The sequence below is a fragment of the Haliotis rufescens genome, unplaced genomic scaffold, assembly GCF_023055435.1.
Source record: "Haliotis rufescens isolate VD_foot unplaced genomic scaffold, xgHalRufe1.0.p SCAF_38, whole genome shotgun sequence".
Classification (NCBI taxonomy): Eukaryota; Metazoa; Mollusca; class Gastropoda; order Lepetellida; family Haliotidae; genus Haliotis; species Haliotis rufescens.
The window spans coordinates 2,218,963-2,246,944 of record NW_025964090.1 but is presented as its reverse complement, the minus strand read 5'-3'; the positions used below and the strand labels follow the sequence as shown (position 1 = coordinate 2,246,944).

The following is a 27,982-nucleotide window of genomic DNA, read 5'->3' as shown; positions in this document are numbered from 1 at the left end:
TTTTGTATGACGCGGCCCGGGATCGAACCCTGGACCTTCCGCTCTCCGGGCGGACGCTCTACCACAAGACCACGGAGGCGGTCTGCCTATTTCAGAGATATATTATATAAACACTTACACGCCGTACTTTATGTCTAATTGCCCGTACTCGTGGTGTGGTATATGTGTTAATGTTGAAGTTCGGAGGTGTAGTTTACAATATCAAGTTCACGTGAAGCTGATAAGCACGACAGTGAAGCTGCTCGGACGACCTTATCTTTGTTGAACGACACGCGACTGAGCTCAAAACACACCGACTCCGAGGTGACACGTGTTGTCAGGTTATCCGAGAGTTTAAGATAGTAGCTAGTATGGTTTCTATTTCTTTGCACGCATCGCTTCATTTTATATTGAACAGCATGGGGTACTGTTCGCAAATCCAGACTTAACTTAGTGAAACAGATTTTGTCCTCTAATTGCCAAATGTGGGCTCATTCATTATTTTGTTCCCGAAATATCAGTTCAGTACCGTCAGTGGGGAATTATTATTGTAACCTGCAAGATTAAAGCAGCTCATTCATGTATCATACAGCAGTCTCTGTATATGAACTGATACGTGTATAAAATATTTTATATATACGGAAATCATTACACACTTTCTCCGACCCGTGAAGATTCCGGGGTAGAATAGGTCTTCAGCAACCCATGCTTGCCGTAAAAGGCGACTCTGCTTGTCGTAAGAGGCGACTAACGGGATCGGGTGGTCAGGCTCACTGACTTGGTTGATGCATGTCATCGATCCAAATTGCGTGGATCATGGCTCATGGTGTTAATCACTGGATTGTCTGGTCCAGACTCGATTATTTACAGACCGCCGTCATATAGCTGGAACATTGCTGAGTGCGACGTTAAACAACAAATAAATAAACAAACAAACTCTCTCCACAATTCAAATGTGGTCATGCTCGCTGACTTGGTTGATGTATGTCATCGATCCCAATAGCAGGAATCGATGCTCATGATATTAATCACTGGATTTTCTGGTCTAGACTTGATTATTTACAGACCGCCGTCATATAGCTGGAATATTGCGGCGTTAAACAACAAACAAACCAAACCAATGTAAGGTGACCTTGCATCTCAGTGAGTAACGACATGGTTCTCAACGCTGATAGCTGTTCAGTTGTACGCAATGTATGCAACTATTTTGTCAAAGAAAAGAACACAGGTTTGCCCCTTGTTAGTCATATCAGAGAGCTTGCAGGGCACTTGTTGGCCATGTAGACAAGGGTGTGACATTGTCACTTAAGGAAACAGGGGGCACAGGAAGCCCAGTCGTCTGAGGCGCCGCAATTCGCTGTGCAGAGTTGCGTCCCTTGGGAACGCCAGAAACCTATGATTGTGGTTTCGAATCCCGGTTCGCCCCGATTATGTTTCCAGGTTTGTCAGCACCATACCCGTGCTCGTGGGTTTCACCGAAGTGGTAAACGTATGTTATATAGAGATAGTATTTTTTTTTTATTGTATGTTAAATTATTGTACGACAAAACATATTTATGTTTGTGGGTTCGACTCCCGTTTCGCCCCGATTATGTTTCTAGGTTTGTCAGCACCAAACGTCTAAGACCTGCATCACTTCGGGCTTTCCTCCCACATTAAGCTGACACGCCGTGATATAACTGGAATACTGTTAAAAGCGGAGTTAAACCCAACTCACTCACTCTTAAGGAAACAACAAAGGAACATCACAAAGCAGAAAAGCGGGAGAAATTATGACTCTTATAGTTAAAGGGGTCATTAGGATGACAGTGTGTGGTGTATACTAACACGTGTACACTTGTGAACCTAAGCGTGTAACCTACGGCCAAAGTTCAGGGAAAAGTATTCCACCATAACATTAGGTCAATGTATGTCCCTACTGTCCAAGAATTCAGAGACATAGGTATTCAGCTTGTACACATTGAAGACACGGGGAAGCTATACAAGCTATGTGGCTTCAATTTGAGGGTCTATCAAACTCATTAAAATCAGATCTTAGTTCTCGAGCTACTGCTAAACAAAGATCTGAGGACATCCCATTAGGGGTCACGTCAGAATGACCTTTCATCCGACCAATCAAAGCGTCGCTTACCAGATCATGAAAGTGATAGTCGGAATGTGATTTCTAATCATGCAACCTCAAAAACTTTAAAACGGGGTATTCCGAACGATAGTTACGGGCTTAACGACTGAATCTATACAATCTAGACCATATATTAGCCATTCGAGAATGTTCTTTTGTTCAGGTTTCAAATTTTTAAGCGAGAATTTGTCAACATATGTTTCGAAGCGTAGCCGCCAATTTGAAATTAGTGCCGTAAAGCACGAGAAAGCTACCTTTTGATTGGCTAATGTCGACTTCTTGTCAGTAATTCCATTGGTCGGTCAGAGTTAGCGAAAGGTCGGTCTGACGTGACCCGTTATGTGTTGTCCTCAGATCTTTGTTTAGCGGCAGCGAGAACTAAGATCCGATTTTAATGAGATTGAGGGTCTATGGGCACCCGTCGAGGTACTGCCGCCTTGCAAAAGAAAGCGTGACATCGTTACTCGTGTGAAATAGGCCAAGAAATCGGAGATTCATCACCATAGATAAATGAATGAGACCGTAGATTTGAATGATTTGAAGATGGGCTTCTACCGACATGCTAGAGCGTTAGGTTCCCAGTACTCCACTTGGGGATCCGGGACAGAAATGGTCCCAAAATACTTGACCCACGCGGAGAACATTGGGCAAAAAAAGGCCCCAGTTGGGACTCGGGACTTGCCATTATAGCCGGTTTGGTGGTGATGATGCGTGACCCAGAGTTGCGTCCCTTGGGCATGCCAGAAACCTATGATTATAGGTTGGAATCCTGGTTCGCCCCGATTATGTTTCTAGGTTTGTCAGCACCACATCTGTGCTCGTGGGTTTCACCGCAGTGGTAAACGTCTGAGAACTGCATCACTTCGGACTTTCCTTCCACATTAAGCTGACACGCCGCGATATATCTGGAATACTGTTAAAAGCGGCGTTAAACCCAGCTCACTCACTCACTGATGCGTGACCTGGTTTTACCAGGAGTCACTTCACCCCTGTCGGCTTGGATCGTTACTCATGCTATCAACCACTGGTTTAGCTGGTCCAGATTCGATTACTTTCCGTCCGACGTGATACAACGGGAATAGGACTGCCCGTGACGTAAAACAAGATTCATTACTCCATGCATAAATAATATGACAACAAGTACCCTTAAACAACACAAACAAATTAAGATTCTCCCTCTTAGACAATACATTACATGTCCAATTTGACCCGTGAAGATTCCGGGGTAGAATGGGTCTTCAGCAACCCATGCTTGCCGTAAAAGGCGACTCTGCTTGTCGTAAAAGGCGACTAACGGGATCGGGTGGTCAGGCTCGCTGACTTGGTTGATGCATGTCATCGATCCCAATTGCGTGGATCGAGGCTCATGATATTAATCACTGGATTGTCTGGTCCAGACTCGATTATTTACAAACCGCCGTCATATAGCTGTAATGTTGCTGAGTGCGGCGTTAAACAACAAACCAACCAACCAACATGTCCAATTTATCATCAGCATCTAATCCGGCTTGTCATCAGAGTATTATTATTATCATCCTAGAATCAAAAGTAACGAAACGCAAAACTTAAAAGAAAGCTGCAGGCGTCTCTTGTTTCTCCAATCTCTAGCATCAGCACACGTTCAAACATATCGGCCTATCTACGATCAAACGGGACAATATTCGTGTCTGATCGAGCAAAAATAAAATGCCGGAACATACCTCTAATATACGTACACGTGACACGAGAGAGTTGGTTAGGGGTTGTCATAGCGACATCACTGCGGCCAATTTCGTTTGTCAATGACTTGCGAGGGAGTGAGTGACGAAAACTTGGTAATTTGGTGCTTTGTTAAAAAGAGGAAAATCAACGCATAAAGGTAAGGCCACCCACAGGGTATTCAGGACGTTTATAGGTATATGATAGTCTCCTCTTCTTTGGTTTCGCCATTATTTCATTATCTGGCGTTTGTTTGTTTGTTGATAATTTTCAAATTATATTAATATGATTTATGTCATAATATGATCTACTATCGGACAAGCTCGTGCATAAATTCACCTGGGAAATAGCTGAGCCAGGTTTACTGTATGTTATATAGAGATACGACAAAACATATTTATGTTTGTGGGTTCGACTCCCGTTTCGCCCCGATTATGTTTCTAGGTTTGTCAGCACCAAACGTCCAAGACCTGCATCACTTCGGGCTTTCCTCCCACATTAAGCTGACACGCCATGATATCACTGGAATACTGTTAAAGCGGCGTTAAACCCAACTTACACACACCAAATGGAATTAGTTATTTAACTACCCTTTCATTCACTTGCATTGCTTAGTCTCATATCCTATGACTCAGGACATGTGGTCATCTGTCGGCGTCGACTTGAACATAAGTCAACACGAGATCGATGTCATAACTAGATATTACTAAAAGATACATGGAGGTAGGAATATATATTAAAATGAAGAAGGAGGCGTGCTTTCCTTTTTCCAGGGCCCCGCTCCACGATTGTGGTAAGTCTATGTTAAAGTAGACCGCCTCCGTGATGCAGGCGTTTGAAAACGAGGCCTCGTTGACATGGCAACAACATGGTGCATATCCGTTCATAACTTCTCTCTAAACTCGAATATGAGAAAATTGCACATTCTTTCTACAGACGAAAACGTATTGAAATGGCGTTACATTATATAAGGAATCAGGTTGCATTTTAGAAGACTGGTAACACATTGAGTTTATTGACAACATTCAAAGAACAGACATCCATGTTCATGAATGTGCTTATAAATATAGGCTACCCATGAGAGCTGTTTTGAAATATTTCTAACGCCCAGTTTTCAATATTCAGCAAAAATGTAGCTTTATTATTTGAAGAATTGGGTCAGTAATGATTATCCGTTTTAATGATTTTTTTAATATAATTTTCTAAAGAATTTGCATATTGTCACCTGAAAGTGCAATTCGAAGAATCAAGTGTTAGAGTAGTCACCCTTTGGAGAGTTATCTCCCTTTATCGGTGAATTAGAAAACATCGATCTCCACAAGTAGCAAACGAACGAACGTGTGATAATGCTGCAAAGCTGTCTACGTAATTTTATACCAGTATATGAATAGAAAAGCTGCAAGTCTGTAAACGAATGGTTTATTAACTGCTGACAGCATGTAGCTTTCCATTACTCTCACCGAGGCCACAAAGGCCAGATGACGCAGATTGGCCATCGTTTTATAACTAGATCTCGCGCTCTCCGCCATGCTGTTGTGCAGGTATATTTAGGCCCCATACTATCGTGACATATGCCAATTAACAAGTGTGCGTGAGTACATTGCCGTTATTTGAGGCTCTTTACAGAAATACCAAATGATTTTGTCCTTGAGGTTTCCTTTTGTGCTGATGCAGCTCCATATATATTGTATTTATGAAAGGCTACTTTAAATAGTTGTTTATATATTGTGTTTCGCTGAAAGTTTCGCACAGTCACTTGTTTGTTTCGGTGCATTGTGTATTTTTGAAGAACATTAACTAACCCACAGAACTGTTCTGGTGATTACTGCAGAGACGTATTGAAATAAAGATACCGTATGTGCTGAATTAGACGCCAGGCCTAAAAAATAGGCCGGTCTCTAATTGACACCTAGTGATACGCTGTCCAAAATTAGAAGCCGGGCCTCTATTAGACGCCGGACCCTTAACACTACAGAGGTCGGGTTGATCATTTGATGAAATTAATTATCCCTATCAAAACTATTTACGGCATGTATGACTTGCGCGAAACTAATAGACGTCCGCGCGGGCGTCAAATAGAGGAAATACGGTACATGTTTGTTTCACGTTGGTGTAAAGTAGGCGCACTGGCTCATGGCCATTGTTTGAAGAAGTGAGGCAGATATAAGTCAGAAACTCAATGAAGCCGGACGTCACGGGGCGTGGTAAGTATTTATCATCTAAAAGCGAAGGGGGCACGGGTGGCCCAATCGTCTAAGGCGCCGCCATTCGCTGTGCAGAGTTGCGTCCCTTGGGCACGCCAGAAACCTATGATTGTGGGTTCGAATCCCGGTTCGCCCCAATTATGTTTCTAGGTTTGTCAGCACCATACCCGTGCTCGTGGGTTTCACCGAAGTGGTAAACGTCTGAGACCTGCATCACTTCAGGCTTTCCTCCCACATTAAGCTGACACGCCGTGATATAACTGGAATACTGTTAAAAGCGGCGTTAAACCAAACTTATTCACTCACTCACTCACTCTAAAAGCGAACTTCATCGGGTGACATCTAGCTGTCTCTCCTAGGAGATATCGCTGCTATGAAATTGCTTCACAATTGCTTGTAGACCATTGTGACGTCATCGGCTTTCGTCATGTCACAAACAAATAACATCACTAATCTCCTACTGAAGCGTGTTAGCAGTACTTTTACATCAAGACCTTGCGTCTGACTGTTTACAAACTGAAAAAAAGATGAAAGAAGGATTTTGGGTGATAAATAAAATCTCACCCTTGTCTTTCAATATCAAATATGTCAAAATTCATCGATAAAAGTTTAAAACTCCTCGGCAAGCCTCGGAAATATGATATGTTATCAACTCATGTTGATAAATTTGATAACAAAAGACACCAGGGTGAGATTCTCTGTTCATCACCTAAATCTGGCTTCCATTGGAGATATCGCTTGCGTGACATCAAGCATCAAAATCAATGAACTTGCATCACAAAGCTTTGCAGATCATTGGGACGTCATCGGTTACCATGCTGTTGGATATCAAATGACATCACTAATCTCTCTGCCACTAAAGCTGAACTGTTTCCACTCAAGACACTATCATGTTACTATTCATAAACTTAAAGATTTGGAAGAATAATGTTGATGATGAACAGAATCTTCCCCTCGTATCTTTTTTATCACTCAGAGTTATTATATGCAATGGACTCGTATTGATATATAAATCAAAAGACACCAGGGTCAGATTTTCTATATGTCCAGCCACTGGACTGAAGGGCGAAACACGATGATGATGATGATGATGATGATGATGATGATGAAATTGTACTTTGGAATCAGTTGATGTGAGTTCTTTCAATTCCAATTATAACAATCGATACAGTTTAACTTAGGCCAAAAGGGCGCTGTAAAGGGTATCCGAGTTCCATGTTAGTAGGCTGACACTAAGGTCCCCTGACTGCAGACAAGGACAACATATAATGAACACAACATGAACTGAGTGAGTATGGTTTTACGCCGCTTTTAGCACTATTCCAACAATATCACGGCGTGGGACACCAGAAATGGGTAAGTGAGTGAGTGAGTTTGGTTTATTCGGTAGAAGTTCATTGAATTGTATTTGGACAATGACTAGTTGTCACGAATGGAGGAATATTTAATGTAAGCAGTAATTTGTATTGATTTGTAAACTTGGTTATTTTTTAATACAATTGTTGATTGTCTATACCATGTATTGGTTGCTTGTTGGTTTCACGCTAAATTCTTTTACGTACGGGGGCGGTCGGGTAGCCTAGTGGTTAAAGCGTTCGCTCGTCACGCCAAAGACCCGGGTTCGATTCCCGACATATGGGTGCATTTCAGGTGGCCCCAGCCGTGATATTGCTGGAATATTGCTAAAAGTGGCGTAAAACCATACTCACTCACTTTTACGTACAGATTTCTGGGTTAACATATTGATTCAATTTGGGAATCGACACGTAACAGCCGAAACACGAATTGTAACCCTGTGAATACACCACGTGAGTCACAACATCATCAATACGGAACGGGTAAGAGACTTCTCATTATAAGATTAACGTTGAACTGATCATACGTATCTGCTTGGTGCGCATTACCTTAATTTCCACTGCGACCTCTGCGTCTTCCGCCCTCACCCTATCAGAGTAGCTAGCGTTAATTTACGTTCACGATAATTTGTAAATCAATCAAATAATGCGTGATATTGTCTGCATCACAAATCCATATGGCGCCACGTCCTTAGAGAGAGATGTTATTTCGTGTGATGAATTATTAAATATCACGAAGAAAGCTGATACCTCACAATGTATTATTGTTGAGAAATTGTCATGTTGAGTGCACTGTATATTTATGTTTGGGGAACAATTCAGAATGTATAAAATTCATCATGAGGTAGATAATTCTTGTTGCAAAGCATAGGATACAATGCCTTCCATAATATTGATAGATTGCGTCGGTTGTAGAGATGTACTGTAGAATAAGGCAAAGTGATTGATTGAATATGTTGTGTTTTCCGCCATTTAAAACTGCAAGTTTCATATTCAATAGAGGGCACCGGTGGCCCACTAGTGTAAGGCGCCGCAATTTGCTGTGCAGAGTTGCGTCCCTTGGACACGCCAGAAACGTATGATTGTGGGTTCGAATCCCTGTTCGCCTCGATTATGTTTCTAGGTTTGTCAGCACCATACCCGTGCTCGTGGGTTTCGCCGAAGCGGTAAATGTCTAAGACCTGCATCACTTCGGGCTTTCCTCCCACATAAAGCTGACACGCCGTTATATAACTGGAATACTGTTAAAAGCGGCGTTAAACCCAACTCACTCATATTCAAAAGAGAGATGTTATAAAAAACCATGTCAAGTTTGAAAACTGAATTTCACATTGTCAACAACTGAATGAAGCGGTCATAAAATGGCGCAATGCCTCGCAGAGGTTGATTCCCGTGACAGGACACAATCGGCATGGAATGTCATCAAGGGTGTTGGTGTACAATTGAAAGGCCGTCGGAGGCGAATATAGGAGTGACACGGCCAAGGGCGATCATGGCGATATGGATAGTTGAATAAAACTCTCGAAGGGTAGGATGAGGCGCCTACTCTATTAAAACACAACCCGCTCCTACACGCTTGATAACCAGATACTAAAAATAATGCGTACATATATATATTCATCCTAATTATGTGATATGTTCTTGAATGTTGACAAGAAAGGCTGTTATCAGTTGGTTATGAACGCTGGGTTCTTGGAATGTAAAGATAAACGATCTTGAAATTTAGTTTGGAAAGCGATTCATGAAACTCGACACTTTCATCTAAGAGATTAACTTGAAACCTAACTCGGAACTAGGTTGTAACCTTGAATGAAATATATTTACTGTAACTTAAGCACCTAACAAGGAAAAATATAATTTTACTTTATATTTCTACCATATAACGTGTGACTGAGAATGTATTGTGTCACCATACATGTTCCGATACTTCGGTGCATACGCGGGATTCAGGGTCAGAATGTGGTCACTAGTAGCATGTGCTGGTTTTGTCTGCCTCCCATATCCTAGAAAATACATTAGAAAACGAGTCCAAATCAAGTCTAGAATAATCGGGAAAACTGAGCAGTGTTCTGGGCTCCATAAAGTGTTTTTTTCCTACATACAGAATAAAAACAACAACATAACTTTATTTCTTTGACTAAATGTTAGTTCTATGACACCCCCCCCCCCCCCCCTAATAAATAGTAAATTAGCTGTCCTTAATAATATACAAAGTTTTATTTTTTTTATTTGAAAATAATAGAACTGTGTCATTCTTTTCATTGCACCCAAACTATGCTGTCGCCCCTTTTCGATGTGTCATATATTTTTTCATGTCACGCTGTGTTTTTTTAATTGACTTGTCCTTCGTTGCAAGATAAAAAAAGACGAAATATAAATTTTAACATTACAATATATTGGCGTAAATATGTCTCTTTTGGACTGTATTACAATAATTTGGAGTTCAGCGCCGCTTTGAACAGTATTTCCAAATGTCACGGCATTAAAATAACTTAGAACCATCCTTGCGTTGTCGGATCATGGGTTTCCGGACATCGTGTATGAACGTTTTCGGACGGCCCTGTCTATCGCGATTACTGGCGCTATAACGAGGTGTGGCGGCACACAGACATTGTAACTAAGACTCAGATGATGGCTTGTTTTTAAGACAAAGCTGTCTTTTATACGTGAGTGAGGTGTTTTACAGATGATCATGTGACTAGCTAGAAAACTACGAATGTTTCTTAAGCGTCCGAAGTGAGTGAGTGAGTTGGGTTTAACGCCGCTTTTAACAGTATTCCAGTTATATAACGGCGTGTCAGCTTTATGTGGGAGGAAAGCCCGAAGTGATGCAGGTCTCAGACGTTTACACTTCGGTGAAACCCACGAGCACGGGTATGGTGCTAACCAACCTAGAAACATAATCGGGGCGCACCGGGATTCGAACCCACAATCATAGGTTTCTGGCATGGTCAAGGGACTACACCTCTGCACAGCGAATGGCGGCGCCTTAAGGGGAAGTGTACACACAAAAATCACTTTCTATCTTTTTCTAAACAAAACACAATTTTAGAATTAGTTAGTATCTGTGTTTGAAAATATACACTCATTTTTTTCACAGTGAAAGTAGGAAGCTCACAATAGTGTGAAAATGATATGCCGTTATGAGGCCTTCGTTTTTCGAGCTAAACAGGCCTGAGTTATCCCCCTTAGATTATGACGTAATTGGTGCCAATTCAACTGGGTCCCTGTCTATTCTCAACGCAAAAGATATCAAGTACCAGTTTGTGGTAAAACAACATGGCCTACGACACACTCCGGCGCAGTGGTGACTCAGCATAACACTATGCTGGCTGGCATCTGAGACGCTAGAATCACACACCTGTACCTACACCACGTGAAGCGGCTCTAACAAAGCATGATGACGTCATAATGTTTATCAATTGGCACCAATGACGTCATATTGTAAGGGGCATAAGCCATGGTGTTTTTGTTATGGAAATAGAACACTTGGTAAATGTGAAAAATATAAATCATTTTAATGCAAAAAATATGTCAATTATTAGTGATATTTTTATATTTTTGTCTATGACACTTCTAGGTTAACGGTTTTAATGTGGAAAAAGTACAAGAAAAATAGGTTCATTTCCGTGTGAACTTGCCCTTTAAACGACTTAAGCGTCCGAAAACCCATAACACGGGGATATGTTGTATTATTTTTCGTGACCATTCTCATTAGCTTACCATGTTTGTTCTTATCCTACTGTAGAACGCAACTGAACCAGCCACAGATCCAATGTCCATCGCCGTTTATTGACTTAGGCGAAGTCTGAAATAAGGTTAGCTACACTATATGATTTTAGAAATGGAATATCCAAAAAAAAGGAAATTGTATAATCTTCCCGTTTTACCACGCATAATGACTGAACAAATTAAATTTAGGAATGAAATAGACTGACAAATCAATGAATGAAAAGAACCCTAAATGCTAACAGATCCGAAATATCACCTGCCGCTCAGTATTTGAGTTTCCCGCGCAATCAATGTTATCAAACACTAGGTGGCGCTACCACCGGAAGTAGAAATCTCCATGTGTTGTTGTCTGACAGCTGCGGCAGCGTCGGATCAGTTGAGAGCGAAATGCATCGTCTGTTAAACTGTATCCATGGATATATACCAAAGTGACTCCTGGATGTATATTGTCATCATCTGCCCGGCGGGCTGACAGAGCGTCAGGTAGGATTACAAACTACATTGAATGTTTGGAACTGACACTGGGTTTGTGCGTGCTTCGTTTGTTTATCTTCGGCTGATGAGCCTGCAATGAAAGAGGATGGCGAATGGAATCTGCTTCAGTCGATAGTTTAGTTGGAGTCACATATTCATTGATACGGAGCGCTAAAGTTCTTGCCAAGTTCTTGCCAAGTTCTTTCAGTGCACGATATTTAAATACCCACGCTGTTGTGCCGATAAACGAGAAAGGTCAACTTCACACGAGCGACGCCGATTGTTTACAATCGTGAAGTCAAAGCGGTGCTGCTTGTGAATCGGACGTTTCACAGATTGGCCTTTGAAAGAATTATGACATAGTATGCCGTAAACTTTGTACACACAACTGTGCAGTGCCATCGGAATAGCAAATACATAGTTTCATTGTTGGTTGTGAAACAGCGTCCATGTACCGCTTTGTAGAAATTGAACAAACCAATAGGCCTATTATTGATTATTCAAGGTTCCAGATCATGCTCAACTTGATATAATTCTTCTTTTTTGCTTGCTTAGGATATGAGGATAGAGGTTTGTACGTTGAAATGGGTCGTTTATTGGAAGTGGTAATATGTAATGAAAGCCATGCGTTGCCATACATTATAGAATTTATGTGTCAAGCTGGAAACAGCTCATCAATGTGTATATCTACGTACATAGCCTAATGCTTTCATGTAACCAGAGACTTCCTGAAAATCAAATGAAATATACATCCTGGTTGTGGTGCTATTTCATTGACATGATTATTTTGAAAATCAGTTCATATTTCCATTTTATGACAAAATTGTTGAACTTACAGTGATATGGTGATCACGGCATATCGTGAATGGCCATGGGTTAAGTATGGCTCCAGGATCATTGTGAAAGAATTGTGGTTATTAATTCTTGGATCCAATTATAATGGTTATTTGGGGGAAATGTATTTTGCCACATATTCAACATGATAAAAAAATCAATAAAACAGAGTGTCTGCTTTCCAAGTCTCCATCTTTGAATACTGTAGATACTATAGATTTTTTTGTAGTATGCTACTAGTGTGTTAGGGGTCTAATTATGTAACCTCACGTTCTGTGCATTGCAATATTCTGTGCCAGGATACCTCTTTATCTTGAGGTCATGTATCGACACAAGAGGATGCATGTATACAAGGGTATCTGACACAAGTGAAAATCCAGATAGACTTTGGTGTCTATGACAATGGTGTCTATCAGTGGTATATGTTAAGGTGGCATACAAGATGGTATTAAAATATATTGTAAAATGCTCCTTTCTGCATGTATGTGCAAAAGATCTAAAGTTGACAAATATACCTTAAATGGTTATTTCCTTTATTTTAATATATCAGGTTTTCATGCCAGTTATCATGTTTGTCACAATATTAGTTGCAAGATTTGTCACTACTTCAATATAATTGAACTCGACTAGAATTTTGTGGCTTGATCATAGCGATGTTACATGTAATGTCCCATCTGTGGACCGCATATTCACCCAGCAGATTCCACCTTTCATATTACTTGCACAGCAGACCCCATGTTGTTTATGAACCGGTAGTCTGTTTCGTTACATGATTTGACCGTGGTGGAGTGTCCGTCCGGAGAGCAGAAGGTCCGTGGTTCGATCCCTGGCTGCGTCATACCAAAAGACGTTAAAAGATGGTACTTGTTGTTACCCTGTCTGGCACTCGGCATTAAGGGAATTAAACAAGGACTGGTCGGCTCGGAGTCAGTATACTGTGTCTGAGTGGGGTATTCATGTTAGACTGCGGCATGGTATCTCAGTGGGCTAGCACTATAAATCAGCATCAGTCCGGACTAGTACAAGCAGCCACACACACATGCATGAAAGTCGCTATACAAGTGCAATAATCTTAGAAGCGACATTAAACCCCATTTCACCTCACCCGTTACATGATTTTGATAAGACCAAGATTACATCTGAGGCTCAAGCCTAGTTCGGCAAATGTGGAAACTGGACTTTTATTATCGTTAACTCCCTTGCCTCAGGAGAATGATGGCTTCCCTTCATATCCAATTTTGATAGACCTGTTATAATATAGAGAATTGTGTTTCAGGAAGAGAAGGGTGTTTGGTACATGGTGCTGTTAATTGCCTCGCTCTACATGCTCTAAGAAAGAAATTTAGGCCTTATGTTTTATTTGTTTGGTTTACGGGGTCGACAGACAAAAACAACTGAAATGAGAAAAGATATAAAAAGACTCAATTTTGAGAGAGAGAGAGTGAATGAGTATGATTTTATGCTGCTTTTAGCCCTATTCAAGCAACATCACCAGCGTATGGCTCGGGGACCCGTGAAGATCCGGGGTAGAGTAGGTCTTCAGCAACCCATGCTTGGCGTAAAAGGCGACTAACGGGATCAGGTGGTCAGGCTCCCAATTGCGTGGATTGATGCTCATGATGTCACTCACTGGATTGTCTGATCCAAACTCGATTATTTACAGACCGCCGTCATATAGCTGGAATATTGCAGAGTGCGGCGTTAAACAACAAACCAAACCAAAAGTGTAGGGCTCCGGAAATGGGCCACAGACATTGTAGAGAGAGAGTAGCTTCCAACATTGTTCAACCCTGAAGATGAACAGGTCCGCATATTAATACATATTGCATACAAATTACAGTTTCTTTTAGTGTGTGTTGAATAAACTCACTTCCTGCATCTAAACATATTATGCCAAATATCCGCCAGGCTAGTATCAGCAGCTGTTGAATATCACTACATTGACATATACATCATACTTTTTGCACAAGGTATGTAGGTTTCTCAGTTGACTGGTGCAGCTTGTGAAATAAGAGTACTCTGCATGCTGTGGGGCATGGTGACACTTTATGCTATTTCAGTCATTATTAAACACGGATTGACATCATTTGTGTATTGGGCAGCTATTGCACCTCTTTCCGTTTGACAAATACACAGGAAAAGTGTAATTATAGCCAGTCTTTGTTGTTTGGAGCGGAGAACCTCAGGTCACAGAAGGTGTTAATAAACAAACCTGTATGGAAGGACATGCTTGTAATAATACCTTTGACAGGTGTTAATGGGGAGTGAGTAGATCAGCATGGTTGATATTGTACATGCACTGCAACATGTTGAAACTACCTTGGTAGGATTTATGTATTAAGCTGTCACCTTTCCATCTCAGACCTCACTCAAGGGATAATTACAGGGATGTGCAAACATCAAAATTTTGGAATTGTCCCGGAAGAAGTAAACCGTAAGAAATTCATTGCTGGGACAAAGGTTACTTGTCTACATTATTGACTAAAATAGTGTTTTTATCCCCTTGTCAGCACCATCCCCATGCTTGTGGGTTTCGCCAATGTGGTAAATGTCTGAGACCTGCACCACTTAGGGCTTTCATCCTCTGTTAAGCTGACACACTGGAGTGTAACTTGAAGATTGTTAAAAGCACCATTAGCATGATTAAACCCAACTCATCCATTTTGATGAAGGTGATCAAATAATTAATGAATTAATCTGTGACATAATGCCCTAATGCTTGTCTGCTTGTCTATACTTGTTCTCATTGTTTCAGTCGATTTTACAGTTCACACATGTGGGCTGTTGTAAGCTTTAACATAAAAATGCTAGACTGAAAGAAATTTGATATATGTCGCAGGTAAGGGGCTCAAGGCTACCACGGCATGTCAGAATTTGACAACTCAGACTTTGTACATGTGGCTGTCACTTGTAGTTAAATTATCTCTTTTGCTGGGTTGTGAAGTTTTTATAGATGTACATGTCTTAACTGAGAGTGCTGTGACTGTAATTAAGAAAAGAAAGGTGATGTTTATTGTACACTAAAACACTGCAGGGGGAATAAACCATGAGGAGTGCTTATGAGTCATTTATTTTTTATATGAGATATCAATATTATGTACAGCCTCTTTAAGGATATTAATGAAGTGTACAAGGTTTGATAATATTTACCCTTATTTAAATAAGGACTCCCTAAATAGAATCTGACCTCGGCAATGTCGGACAAGTTCATTATATGAACAGGGGGGTGTAAATTTGGTATTTCCCACATACCGTATTCGACGTAATAAGCGCCCAGGGCGCTCTCAAAATAGGAATAGGGGGCTCTTATTAGAATATTATTTTGGTGGGGAAAAAAAAGAGTTGAAAGATACATTTCGTGGTTTATGCTGACCGCCTGAAATGTTTATGTACGACAGATATATTTTTCAAGAATTAAATTCCCCATAATTAAGGGTGCATATAACACCTGAGTGTGAATTATACACGAATAAATAAGTCTTGTGTACATTGATCAATTGGAAGGGGTGCTAATTGGGATTGTTCACTAGCCAATATATTAGCAAATATCGCCATGGGCGCTTATTAGAGCGGGGCGCTTATTACGTCGAATACGGTATTTTCACAATTTGTATTATTGATTATCTGTAACTTTTCTCCTAATGCCGATTGTTAAATCTCTCCCATTTTTGGATGCCATCGTTCGGCCACTGCTTTTATCTGTGTTGCCCAGCTACATCTACTGGAAACAACTCACAAGACACTTCACTCTAAAAAATAACATCCAATTTACATTATCAAGTTGTAAGATTGAAATGACGTCTTGATAGAACAATATGTTTCGTGACATAAGCCATGCATCATTCTTTATTGTTCTTTGTGATTTATCACATAGCTATCTTATATAGTTGAATAATTTGTTGTTTGTTGTTTATGTCGCTTTCAGCAATAATCCAGTTGTATGAGAGGGGTCTGTAAATAATAATCAAACTGTACCAGATAATTGAGTGACTGACTTCACGAGCATCAATCCACACAATTGGGATACAATGACATACAACCAACCAAGTCACTGAGTCTGACCACCCAATCCATTTTGTCACCTTTTATGATAAGCCTAGATTGCTGGGGGCCTATATTCTTACCTGAAATCCCCATGGGTTGAATTCAAATATTTGAATCTGTGCTGAACCAGATCATAAAAGTTGACTCAGGTTGTTTTGTTTTTAAACATTTGTATAAGACTTTTTTTGGATTACGCTAATGTAGACCTGTTGAGTCAACTAAGGGTAAGCTGTCAAAACAGCATGTTAAATGAACAGTGCAATACACTTTGGGATTCCTACAAAAAGGGGACAGTCATTCGTTCATTGTAATGTGTTAGATCGACTTCACCTGCTTGCAGGCTGGTATAAATTACCAGTGACAAATAGCTGAAACTACTGACCAATAGCTGAAACTACTGACCAATAGCTGAAACTACTGACAAATAGCTGAAACTACTGACCAATAGCTGAAACTACTGACCAATAGCTGAAACTACTGACAAATAGCTGAAACTACTGACAAATAGCTGAAACTACTGACCAATAGCTGAAACTACTGACCAATAGCTGAAACTACTGACAAATAGCTGAAACTACTGACCAATAGCTGAAACTACTGACCAATAGCTGAAACTACTGACCAATAGCTGAAACTACTGACAGATTCTAGTGAAATACCTGTATGGCAAGTTAGGTGAAAACAGGCCTGCTGATGAAAGTAGTGTCTCAGTATAACAGAGGGTGCCAGTTAATATGTCCAGGCATGGACACTGGGCACAGGACTGTGGAGATCCGTATCTACTGATCGAGCCACATTCAGGATTCAACCTAAACACAATTCCCATAGGAAAATGAAATAGATGAATTCAGGGATAGAAATTAACACTTGCTCGTAGGCCCAAGGAGGCTAATAGAAATTACCATTGGATAATAAAATTATCATTTGACTAGCCTGTAGGGCCTGAAGGTTTTTGGACACATGCTGTAATTTATCCGTCATCCTCTCGTTTCACCATCAAATCGCTGAACTAGATATTTGGCACAACATTTGGAGTCTTTCTTGTAATGAATAATGTAAGCAATTTCTGATTTCACTATATCTACATATTCTGAATGATTCTTAATATTTTGATGTCTTGATGGTACATTAAAGATTAAATTTATTTTGAAAGTTTTCTTGTTTCATAAGGTGAGGTGAGGTGAAATTGGGTTTTACGTCGCGTCCAAGATTATTGCACTTATATAGCGACGTGCATGCACATGTATGTGTGTGTGTGGCTGCTTGTACTAGTCTGGACTGATGCCGATTTATAGTGCTAGCTCACTGAGATACCATGCCGCAGTTTAACATGAATACCCCACTCAGACACAGTATACTGATTCCGAGCCGACCAGTCCTTGTTTTAGCCCCTTAATGCCGAGCGCCAGACAGGGTAACAACAAGTACAATCTTTTAACGTCTTATTGTATGACGCGGCCGGGGATCGAACCCCGGACCTTCCGCTCTCCGGGCGGACACTCTACCACAAGACCGCGGAGGCGGTCTTGTTTCATAAGGACATAACCGTTTGCATGGCTAGCAGGAAAGAAATTCCACTAGCCCTCTGGGCTTGTTTTCTTTTTGAGTTCATTTCCATCGCTGGAATGAAGCATATTGATGTATCCGGACGTGTGTTGTGATGTGATGCATGATTTATGTACCTTGTATCAATGTAATAAATCGGTATCAAAGCTGGATTTGATTGGACGAACTAGTTATGCATGGACAAGAGCAAATGTTTCTATGCTTTGGTTGTGTTAATCTGTTATTTTAGAACTACCTGTTAATGGGGACTCTTGTATTCCTTGTTTATTCATTATTATTTAAATCTCTGAAGGTTTTGTGTTGGCACGGTTATGATGTGAGTCAAGTATTGCGATGTCATTTCATGAAGTTAGAGCATCACCTGTTGTCTGTTAGTGAAATGTCTTGCCGTTAACATGGTTAAAGGTAACATACGTCCGATAGTAACCAAATTTTACTGTCAATACGTTTGTATTTATTTTCCTAAGATCTCTCAGTCTTTCTTGCCTGCTACACTTTCACTTTCAAGTATGTAGTCATGTAGCTTTTGAATCCAAAATGTACTCTTTGTCTGGGGATTATTTATAACTTGTTAAAAACAATCTGTCCCACATGATATTCTTTGTTTAAGTAGATAAATGTTTCATATTTGCTTTATACATTATTTGTGAAAGGATGAGAAAGTTAAGAGGATTTCTCTTTAATGGGGAGGTAGAGTGATCTTGGATGAAAGGGGGAATAAATATTGGCAGAAACTTCATTGAAGATAAAAATGTGTTCTTTCTCTAAACAGGGCAATTGCAGATGGGATGAAATTAGACTTAACATTGCATTCAAAATTTATTGCACTTATATAGCAACGTGTGTGCATGCATGGGTGTACTGGTCCAGACTAATGCCGATTTTATAGTGCTAGCCCACTGAGATATCAGGCCCCAGTTAACATGAATACCCCACTCAGACACAGTAAACTGACTCCGATCCAACCAGTCCTTGTATTAGCCCCTTATGCTGGGCGCCAGACAGGGTAACAACAAGTAACATCTTTTGGTACGATGCAGCCGGGGATTGGAACCCTGACCTTCCACTCTCCAGGCAGACGCTTTATTATCCACTAGGCCACAGAGGCGGTACATAACAGTTACAGAATATACGCAGAAAACAAATGTGGTCTTCACGGAAACCCTGATTTAGTCCAGACTGACAAATGAGGCATGAATGTGTCATAAGAATAACACTATAAAACAAATTACTACAAGCCCACTTTGGCAGAATAAGGTTAAATGAGGGCAAGTGAGAATATTGTGAGTACTGTATTCGACGTAATAAGCGCCCCGCTCTAATAAGCGTCCACGGCCATATTTGCATATATATTTGCTAGTGAAGAATCCCAATTAGCACCCTTTCCATTTGATCAATGTACACAAGACTTATTTATTCATGTATAATAAGCACTCATGTATTATATGCACCCTTAATTATGGGCAATTAAATTCTGGAAAATATATCTATCATGTATAATATGCACAGATTCTTCTTTTATATCATTTCAGGCTGTCAGCATAAACCACGAAATTTACAATCTTTCAACTCCGTTTTTTTCTCACCAAAATTATATTCTAATAAGGGTCCCCTATTTCTAAGTTTGAGAGCTCCTTGGGCGCATATTACATCGAATACGGTATATGTTTGGATGCTGAAAACAGATTACCATAATCAGCTCAGTGGAGTTCCTATAAAGTCCAACGCTGACAGTGTAATTGAGGAATATTCATTCTAGTTCAGTGTGTGTTCATCACATTTCTTCAAGTTCTTAGCCTAGTGAATTTAAGGACTCTTATAGTATCATTGTTACAAATATATGCAAAAAGTCTGATTAATTCACTTTTTAGGGTTCTACCAGACAAAAGTATTGCATCATATGTGCATATAAATTGAGAATGGAAACAAGTAATAACATTGAAATCCCCATCTATAATAGGCTGAAGACGTCTTAAAATGTGCAATGATATGAAGTCAATAAGCCTCTTGGAAATCAAGCAAAGTGTGCCACATGTTGTCTTCACAGGAGCCCCATGTTCATGTTGGGCCCTAGACTAACATCTCGTCTCTGAAATGAACATATCGTGCAGGAAAAAAAATAGTTGTTTTATTATCTTAATAAAAAATTAATAAAAAGGAGCCCAGAGACTATTCATTCCTGATACTGCAGAAATCTAGACTTGCCAAATATTATAGACTTGCATGGGGTGTATTTGATGCATTTGATACATTTGTATCAGGGTCTGTAAGACAGACTAGTTGGTAAAATGCAATTAGAACCACCCTTTTGGTCTAGTGATAGAGTTTCTGCCTTATAAGAGAGCTGGAGGTCGGTGGTTCAATCCCCAACCATGTCATACCAAATAATGAGAACAGATGGTACTTGTTGTTACCCTGCCTGGCACTCGGCGTTAAGGGGATAAAACAAGGACTGGTGTCAGTATACTGTGTTTTAGTGGGATATTCATGTTAAAACTGTGGCATGGTATCTTAGAGGGCTTGCTATAAGTAGTTTAAGACCGGCGTTTGCCGACTAGGCTATTCAACAAGCAGCCACACACAAGTGCGTGTACATCGCTATATAAGTGCCATCATGGCAATTATCCTGAACACTATGTTAAACCCCATTTCACCTCACCTATTACAGTTGCCAAGACACCAGGTTGGACCCCTAAAACTCATTACTGAGTCACCTCAACTCTTAAAATAGATAGATCCTAGTAAATCCCTGTAAATCCCCAACTATCACTGACTGATAGAGATACAAGCAGGCAGTATTTTTAGTCTCATATGAATTATTGAAAAAGTGGAAAGCCTAAAATTCTTTTTACTTAAATAGGTTAAAGAAAACATGTTCTTTGTTTATTGGATACAATATACGACCTCAGGGATCATTTTGTCAATACTTGATTCAATATTATTATGGTGACCAACATTCATGGTCATTGCTCTGATTTTGTTTGCTCCTAAAGTTTCCCTTTCATGTCATCTGTTGTGTAGGCGAAATGAGTCGACCGGTTTTCTGATTAGCTATTTGTTTGTGTATTGATCTTGGAACCTGTCCTAGCTTTGCCCACTTATACTTAATACTTATTGATTTGTTATCACACTTGATTGATAACCCCAGTTGTGAGCCAAATGAATTATACCCTTAATCACTCAAGGACTATTTGCCTCATCCCTCAACCGTTCTGTCTACATCAAAGATGCGAGGTTATTGGATTATGCAATAGATACAGATTCTGCAATGCATTGTAACAGTTTAGTGGCAGAGGGTTGGTACAGAGAGGCAATCAGTAGCATATTTATTATTTAGGTATATTGGATCACTCATCTACACCACAATAAGCAATACGTTTTACATGATTAAATAATTGATCAGTGACCAATTGTTAACAATCAATCAACATTTTTGTTTTATAATCAATTCAACTTTTTTGAAAAATTATTATTGTTGTTGTTGTTGTTGTTGTTGTTATTATTATTATAAGTAAAGTAATTTCGACCTACATAGCTGACCACAACTAGTTTCTACATTAAATGAACAATTTATTGAAAAATAACTATTGCTGCAATATAAAATTATGGTAAGATATAATAACCACAGTATGCTGAAGGTAACTTACTATTTGTTGAAAAATGACTATTGTTGCAGTATAGAGTTAAAGAAATATACAGTTTATTGACGATCAAAGATTGGTGCAATAAAGAATTAAGGAAATATAGAGTTTATTGACAATCGGCCATTGGTGCAAATTTATAGAATTAAGGAAATATACAGTTTATTGACAATCAACCATTAATGCAATGTACATTTGAGGTAATAAACAACTTCTGCAATATATATTTAAGGAAATATTCAGTTTATTTAGTACTCGTGAAGATCAGGGTTAGATAGGTCTTCAGCAACCCATGCTTGCCGTAAAAGGTGACTATGCTTGTCGTTAGAGGCGACTCACTTGAAGTGTGAATGTTTGGTAGAATAATTGACCCGTTGTCTAATGAACTGGGACGGGGCACCTGCTGTAGACAGAACAGAGTTATGCTGTGGAGGAGCTCAGGCAAGAGTATTAGATTACTTGATTTTCACATACTTTTTACGATGGTTGGAGTATATATTATATTGCATATTTTGTCAAGGAATCAAACAAAGCACCACACTGGGGTTAGAACTTAACACTAGCCTGCTTGCCTGGGGCTAGTTAAAAGTTCCCAATTTCCCCATGTGTTTTAACGTTACAAGGGCATTTCAGTCGTAGAAACTGGCACTGGTCTTGTAGATGTGGTCCTTGCCACATTTTCCAATAGTTAAGATATCATAAGGACTAGTAGAAATTTACCATTTTTAAGGGATTTTCTATATGTTATCATTATAAGGACTTGTGGACTAAAACTGTTAGTTTCAAGCACAGCATTTTATCTTAACCCAGGCTAGTAAAGCTTTGGGTTTAGTTCAAACCCTGCCACACAGTATTTTATTCATTTGTACTTATATAACAGCAATAGAAACTAACAGTTGTAGTCTACAAGTCCTTATGATGATAACATATAGCAGAACCATTTGTACTTATATAACAGCAATAGAAACTAACAGTTGTAGTCCACAAGTCCTTATGATGATAACATGTAGCAGAACCCTTAAAAATTGTAAATTTCTACTGGTCCTTATGGTACCTTATTGGGCAGTTGGACAAGGACTAATTTTAGACCAGTGCCAATTTCTAACGCTGTATGATGCAGGGGAGACATAGCCACTAGTCCCAAACTAGTAAAGATGTGGAGAGTGTGGAGAATTGTTTCTTCCAGAATCTGGTTAATTTACATAAACCAGTAGTCTGAAATGAGCTGTGGACTAGCGGGATATGACCAGTGGTTACATTGAGCCCCATGTGAAGTTATTGGGGACATAATATGAGGCATGATGCTCGTGGGATAAAAAAACTAATAATTAATTTACTATGGCCTAACCTATGATGGGTCATTAGTGGATCATCAGTGGTCAGTGATGATAATATGACAATTACTCCTGACTGTTCATGTGACATTGCATGGAACTTATCTTTGTTTGTCAGCGGTAGAAACTAACAGTTGTAGTCCACTAGTCCTTATAACGATAACATGCAGGAAAACCATTAAAAATGGCAAATTTCTTCTTGTCCTCATTATACCTTAACTATTGGGCAATTAGGCAAGGACTAATATTAGACTAGTGCCAATTTCTATCACTGTTTGTTATTTAAACACTGCAATATTCCAGCTATATGACGATGGTCTGTTAGTTATTGATTCTTTACCATATAATCTAGTGATTAACATTACTGATCAACGCTATTTGGTATACAACAACATGCATCAACCAAGGCAGTGAACCTGACCACCCAATCCTGTTAGTCGCCTCTTATGACAAGCATAGTTGCCTCTTATGTGAAGCATGGGTTGCTGAAGACCTATTCTAACCTGGATCTTCATGGGTCCCGTTGTTTTGAGGCATTTGTTGATACTGCTGATAGCATAAGGTCATGTGATGTATCACTAGTGATGTCCTGACTATCAACGAAAGTCCATTGTAGGTTGGTTGGATACAAGCTATCACCAACATATCAGTCATAAACTGCTGTGGTTGCCTGGTGGGAATCCAAATAGAAAAGGCCACACTTGATGAATTGTCAAATAAGATTTATTTCATGAGTGAATTGTCAAACATTGTAATGATTGATGGAGACAAATGTCATTAAGATATTTTCATTATTTTGTAAACTTTTGATAGGAAATTCTTCTACATCACAACAAATTAATAAAAAATCTGTAGGACATTTTGGATGAAAAACAGTCAGTGTCCTACAAACAAACTGATACAAAAACCCTGTGTTATCCATATGATTGTTCAATCTCATTAAAATCAGGTCTTCTGCTCCCATGTGATACCTCTCTGCACGGAGAACTAAGGACATCAACGTTTGCGTCAGGTGAATCCTGAATGAACTTTGACTACCCAGTTTCAATGAAGGATGGGTGGCTTCTCGAGGCAATCAGATTTCAGCTTTCTAAAAGTATTCAGCTATATTTTCATACCACCTTGATTTGGACATTTCTATTTTAACAAAAGAAAACCCACACAACACAAATATTACTTTGAGTGTACTCCTTTTTCGATGTAGATGTCATGGTGCTCGATAGCATGCTTCAAATATCAGCAACAACAACATCATTACTGGCATAATTTATCAGATTCCGATCAACAGAGATCAAATATGCTTGTATGACAGGGTTAGAAACTAACAGTTTTTGTCCACTAGTCCTTATAATGATAACATATAGCAAAACCCTTGAAATAGGCCAATTTCTACTAGTCCTTAGGATACCTTTATTATTGGGCAGTTTGGTAAGGACTACAGGACTAGTGCCAATTTCTAACACTGTATGAATTCTGTGCTGAATCGTATCGTGACTGTGAGGCATTATTTATCAGATTCCGATCAACAGAGATCAGATATGCTTGTATGAATTCTGTACTGAATCATACCGTGACAGGCATAATTTATCAGATTCCCATCAACAGAGATCAGATATGCTTGTACGAATTCTGAATCATACCATGACAGGTATAATTTATCAGATTCTAATCAACAGAGATCAGATATGCTTGTATGAATTCTGTAATGAATCGTACCGTGACAGGCATTATTTATCAGATTCTGATCAACAGAGATCAGATATGCTTGTATGAATTCTGTAATGAATCGTACCGTGACAGGCATTATTTATCAGATTCCCATCAACAGAGATCAGATATGCTTGTACGAATTCTGAATCATACCATGACAGGTATAATTTATCAGATTCTAATCAACAGAGATCAGATATGCTTGTATGAATTCTGTAATGAATCGTACCGTGACAGGCATTATTTATCAGATTCTGATCAACAGGGATCAGATATGCTTGTATGAATTCTGTAATGAATCATACTGAGAACTCAGAAGCGAAGCCTCAAAGTTCATTGGCTGATTGGAAAGCTCCACTGACGTGACCTTCAGTGGAGATCTTCATGCAGAGAGGTTCGCATCAGAGTAAACATCTGATTCTATTGGGACTGTGTGATTGTTATGCATGTTAACTTTCCTAGCAGTAGTATACCTTCTACACCTCAGCTAGCATCAGCTACTACTCCGAAGCCAGATTATTGTGACATTCTCTTCGGCCTAGTACACTTTGAGACAATCCTTTGAAAAGACAATTTCAAGACAGCAGACTCACTATTGTCTTGACTGAGAGACCTGAGCAGGCAGGATTGTAGATAAGGTGGAACTTTGATATATTAACAGTGTTGAACTACCCTTGTTTGTTTTATATCCTATTGCTTGAACAAGGATAGCAAATCATTGTGTGTCCTTTTTAGGGCTTTTTCAGGCGGAAATGTTCCAAAGCCAAAACATCTGCCATGCGATCCAGTAATAACAGTAACAGCTATTACCATGATTACACGTAGTCTCTTTCATACCATTTACATTATGGGCCTCAAAGTTGGGCCTATGCCAGTTGCATTAATACTTTTCTTTCTGTAAAATATTTTAGCAGACTCTGCTGCAAAAGCAAATGACTTTCATCATAATTTTGGATTTATTAATCATACCGTATTTGCTGTATTAAGTGTCCTGCTCCAATAAGCGCCACTTGACCAACTTCTAGACCATATTGTGAGTAATTGTTATAAGCACCACTCCTAATTACCAAACATCTAAGTGACAGTCCATATGTTTTTGTTTCTATTAAAGATTCTTTACAGAAAACAGCAGAACAGAATGAGTATATAATTAATTACCTAGTTACTTAATCATGGAAAAAGTTTTAGTTTCGCTGACATTTGAACTAAGTTTGTTCACTACCGACAGAACTCAGAAAACAAATACCGTAATCGACATAATAAGCGCCCTGGCCGCTCTCAAAATCAGAAATAAGGGGCTCGTTTTAGAATATTATTTTGGTGAAAAACAACAGACTTGAAAGATCGTAAAGTTTCGTGGTTCATGCTGACAGCCTGAAATGTTTATACATGTATACTACAAATATATTTTTCAAGAATTTAATTTCCCATAATCATGATAATTAGGGATGCATATAATACACATATTATACACGAATAAATAAGTCTTGTGTACATTGATCAATCGTAAGGGGGCTTAATTAGGATTGTTCACTAGCCAATATATTAGCAAATATCGCCGTGGGCGCTTATTAGAGCGGGACGCTTATTACGTCAAATACGGTATAACTCTTTGTGTATAGTTTTAATAAACTCCCCCTTTGTCAATTTTTTAAATGCTCGCACACTTATTACTATGAGTACGGTATGTGAAATTTACTGTCTGCAGATTAGTAAACCATGGATTTAAAAAAGCCAATGCCTTTCTATTATATCTGCTAGTGCTGGTATGACACTGAAGAATTTGAGATAACTTCCAGGAAGTATCTCAGTGGGTCATGATGACTTTTGCTTTCTACAAGGAGAGAGCCCTGTGTCAGCAAAGAGATGAAGATAATGTTTAACAGTAATCTTGCAACCAGCCCTTGAGGGAATCTTGTACTTACATTTATGGAGCACACTAACTATTCACCACACAGACTGACATTTAGTCTTTGAAATGAAAATATTTTACAGTCTGTGACTTTTAAGCCACTAATCTACTGAATCTAGTATAATGTATTTGTCTCGTAAGCTTTGATAATAAAAGTCCATACATTAACGCTGGGATCTCCTGTAGAAGAAGGCTTAGTGACAGGTTTTAGGCACAGATTTATTTTATTGTCTTCGTTTTCAATTGTGGTATTATGTTTTGGAGAAAGGACTTCAAGAGAATCTCTTCATTTTCAGACTTCAAATCTAGACTTGCCGAAGTATTGCATGGGACTGGCATTGGCTACGTCAGATGTTAAATTTTCAGGGTCTGTATGTGTGAAGACCTACTCTTCAGGCTCTAGGGTCCATATTCAATCTACCAGTAACAACACAGAGCTCCAGATAACTGTTTGAGCAATTGAGTTTTTACTCTAGAGTTTCTATTTTAATTGGGTTATTACATTTTTCATTGGGTAACCAATATTTTTTTCACTCATCTAGTCATCCCACTGTTTGGTTTTTCCCACAATAACTGAACATTTTAATATTTAAAAAATGAAATATTGTTTTACATGTATATATTTACTGTTCTAAATATATAGGCATGACTCGGAAAGTAAATTAGCTCGTAATTGTGTACGCATGCTGAAAAAGCTTCATTGGGTATTTGCGCGAGCTGTTTGTATACATTTGAGTTTTTCATTTAATGCATGTGTTTCTGTATGCAAGTTAATTGAAAGTAATTGGGTTTTGAATATTTCTGGGGGGTATTTTACGCAAATACGCTGCTTATCTGTAGCTCTGCAACACCAGGTGTGAAACTGAAACATTGTCTTTGTGGAAAATTGTCTAATTGGTGACTGTCAGAATTGATCTTAATTTTGACTTGAATTAAATGTGATGAGGATAGATAATAGCCTGAGGCTAGTACATCATGTTACGCATATTTATTCAATTGATGACATTATGATATTATTGTAAGTGTTATAAATTTTTCCTCATTTTAATAACCACATTCATGATTTTTAGGAACAAGGGCTTACTGTAATGTCAGTAATTGAACATTCTGGAAACAAAACTCTATTGTGAAAGGTGACAGTGGTAAACATCCCCCTGGCTGCTCCCTACTTCGTCATGTTTATTGCCATATAATACTTGATCTGTGTCCTGACTTAAGTCATCAATACTCAAGTGTCGCTGATTCATCTTCGTTGTTTTTTTATTGCTACCTCAGGTGCTCACCTGCACATGATGGAGATTTGTGAATGATTAATTACATCAACCTATTATTGGCAAAAACTTTGAGGAAATAACTTTGTAAAATCTCTTGTTTATC

At 39.1% G+C, this 27,982-nt stretch overlaps 1 protein-coding gene across 1 annotated transcript in view; it reads left to right on the top strand.

Moving 5' to 3' along the window:
• The first annotated feature begins 11,426 nt into the window (after positions 1-11,426).
• LOC124118489 (protein-tyrosine sulfotransferase 1-like) overlaps positions 11,427-27,982 on the top strand; it is a 53,973-nt gene continuing 37,417 nt past the window's right edge. Inside the window, exon 1 of the mRNA XM_046480607.2 lies at positions 11,427-11,573. The gene's annotated coding sequence lies outside the window, so the exon portion shown is untranslated. The remainder of the gene's footprint in view (positions 11,574-27,982) is intronic.